Here is a 3,300-nt window from a genome sequence, read left to right on the forward strand (position 1 = left end):
TTCAGTGGTCATATTTACTAGAAAGTGTTAAAGATTGAATTAACAATCAAACTTTAAACTTAAAAAACGTTGACTTTTATGTGTACAAAGTCCTTTTCTCAATGATTCACCATTGAAATGGTTCACCATCTCACACTATAGCAGATCCTGTTGGTTACCTATCCAACAAAATATTATTTCCCCTTTTTTCTTTGTGATTAGGAACCCAATTTGAATTGTTTAGGTGTAATCCCTTATACACAAGTCTCAGCTCCAGAGACAAATTCTGAATGGCCTAAATAAATCCCAGTGTCCCATTTGGTTGTCTATTATTGGTTTAGAGATGGGCATGCTACCCAGTTCTGGCCAACGAGATGTGAAAGGGCATCTGCAAGGGCATGGAGGTGAGGTTTTCTCAGTACCTAGAAGAAAGCTCCTCTCTCGTTCTCTGGATGTGGTTGTGTCTGAATACAGCACCCGAAAATACCGCAGCTATTTTATAGCCAGCCTCAGGATGAGGCCAGTCGTTAATGAGGGCAAAACCAAAAGAATTACAGAAAGGTAGAGGCAGAGCCCTTGCGTATTGCACCTAGAGCCTTTGGACATTTTGCTATATGAAATAATAAATTTTCTCTTTGTTTAAGCCAATTTAAAAATTGGCATTTTTCTGTTTCTTGCAGCCCAAAACTCCTAAACTGTTAATAAGGGAACAAGCCTCTTCCATTTGCCTTTTCTGTTCCTGGAGCCAACATGGTCCATCTACATCTCAAGGTCAGGCTTCAAAACCACTATGAAGAGACTGATACAGTGGATAAAGCAAAGGTATACGGGATTTAGAAAGACAAGGGAGCTGGCAAGGGCAGCATTAAGCAGTGGACCTTGGAATCTAAGGCTGGATGGACTTGTGTGGAGCCAAGAGGAAGTTGAATAAAATAGGAAAAGCTGAGAGTAATTAAAGGCACCAAGAAAGATGGCACCAAGGCAGGTGGGGCAAACTGTGACAGGTGACATTGGGAAAAAGCAGGTAAAGCAATCAAGTCAGGAAAGGGGAATGCCGAGTTAAGAGAGCTCAGAGATTTAGCAAGTTCTGCTGTTGATGAGATCTGACCTCTGAACTTTTCAGATTAAACTGATAGGGAAGTCCATAAAATTAAGAAAGTTATGTTTTGTGAAATCAGGGAGTCTGAAGGAGCTATATAGTTCAGATATTGAAGGATCCTGAGAACACTAATGAGAAGCAAAGAGGTGAAGAAAATCAGCCAGATTTTAAAGTCATTTGGGTAGATGTACAGTGCTTACCATGGTTTTGGGCAACTACATCAATAATTTGAAGAAGAAAATGTAAAAGAATAGAATTAATAGTAGCTGTTCAGAAAAAGGGAAATGAAAAGAGTAGAGAGAAGTTATAAAAGGTTAGAAAGTTTGATATTTTTTTTTTAATGTCAGTGTGTTGGTTTGAAGTGATGTCTGTACCCTAGAAAAGCCATGTTTTAATCCTAATCCCATTTTGTAAAAGCAGCCATTTCTTCTAATCCCTATTCAGTATTGTATGTTTGAAACTGTAATCAGATCATCTCCCTGGAGATGTGATTTAATCAAGAGTGGTTATTAAATTGGATCAGCTGGAGGTGTATCTCCACCCATTTGGGTGGGTCTAGGTTAGTTTATGAAGTCCTATAAAAGTGGAAACATTTTGGAGAATGAGAGAGAGTCTGAGAGAGCAGAACAACACAGCCACGAGAAGCAGAGTCCACCAGCCAACAACCTTTGGAGATGAAGAAGGAAAACGCCTCCCAGGGAGCTTTATGAAACAGGAAGCCAGGAGAGAAAGCAGATGATGCTGTGTTCGCCATGTGTGCTCCCAGCTGAGCAAGAAACCCTGGCTATGTTCACCATGTGCCTTCTTATTTGAGAGAGAAACCCTGAACTTCATCGGCCTTCTTGAACCAAGGTATCTTTCTCTGGATACCTTTGATTGGACATTTCTACAGACTTGCTTTAATTGGGACATTTTCTCAGCCTTAGAACTGTAAACTAGCAATTTATTAAACTCCCCTTTTTAAAAGCCATTCTGTTTCTGGTATATTGCATTCTGGCAGCTAGCAAAGCAGAAGAGTCAGAAAAAAAATTCCTGTGCACGCTCTACTAGAAGCAAAAAAAAAACAAACACAGAATTGGTAGTATATGTTCAAGGCATGCATGATTGCGGATCCAGGAACTTTTCATTTCTGGTAAGAGAATTTTTAGATTACCAAATTGCATTAGGGTTGGCTTCTTTGCCACTCTTGCCCTTGTTAACAGTAGGACAGCAAGAGCACCATATGCTTTTCTACTTAAAAACGTATTTTAAACAGCCAAGCAATCTGTCCTCACCTTTATCAAACATTTGTTGATTTCATTGTCCCTCTTCTCTATTGTTATATTCTGGATACTATGTAATTTTCACTTTTTTGGTCAGATGTATTTTCTACCCTCAAAACCACTAGAGTTTTCTGTTATTTCTGATAATGAAGGCATAGGATGGATAAAAATAAACCCTAATAAAATCCTCAAAAATAATTATATCCAAAAATCTCTTCTTTCACGTTATCTCTTTCCCCTCTACTCTCCACCAAACACCCCCACCCTGAAATTAGAATTATAAACTACTAACAAAAAAAAGATTGGAGAGATTTATGTTTTCCTTCTCTCATATCCACTGTTTACTCTTTGAAAAGTACTAACACACTCCAAAAACAGGGAAAAGATTAAAAGGAGAGAGTAAAAACTTAAAATATATATAAGCTTCTGTTAAGAAAAATTATCCAAAACTTAGGAATAAGGCAAAAGATGAGTGACGTACAGATTTTCAATGTCATATGGGGCTTTGTTTAAAAGTTTGCCAAAGTAATATTTAATTTTCTAGGACAATGTACCTGTGTTAGGTTTTGCGATTTACTATTTGATCAGAGCCCAGATGCTGTGCAATCACATGTTGTTATGAATTGAATCTTGTTCCCCACAAAAATACGTTCAAGTCCTAAATCCGTGTCCTGTGAATGAACTCGTTTGTAAGTAGCATCTTTGAAGCCCTAGTCATTAAGATGAGGCCAAATGGAATCAGAGTGAGCCTTAATCCAGCATGGCTGGTTTCCTTATAAGCAAATTTGGGCCCAGTAGTACGAGTACTAGGAAACAGATGGGGAGAGAGACAGCCATGTAACAGAGGCTAATGTTGAGTTGTAGATTTCTGACCAGCCACCACCAGAACTCTGTCTGTTTGGGGAAAGGTACAATCCTGCCAATACCTTGATTTTTTACTTCTAGCTTTAAAAATGAGAC

This window comes from Tamandua tetradactyla, chromosome 10 (assembly GCF_023851605.1).
Source record: "Tamandua tetradactyla isolate mTamTet1 chromosome 10, mTamTet1.pri, whole genome shotgun sequence".
NCBI lineage: Eukaryota > Metazoa > Chordata > Mammalia > Pilosa > Myrmecophagidae > Tamandua > Tamandua tetradactyla.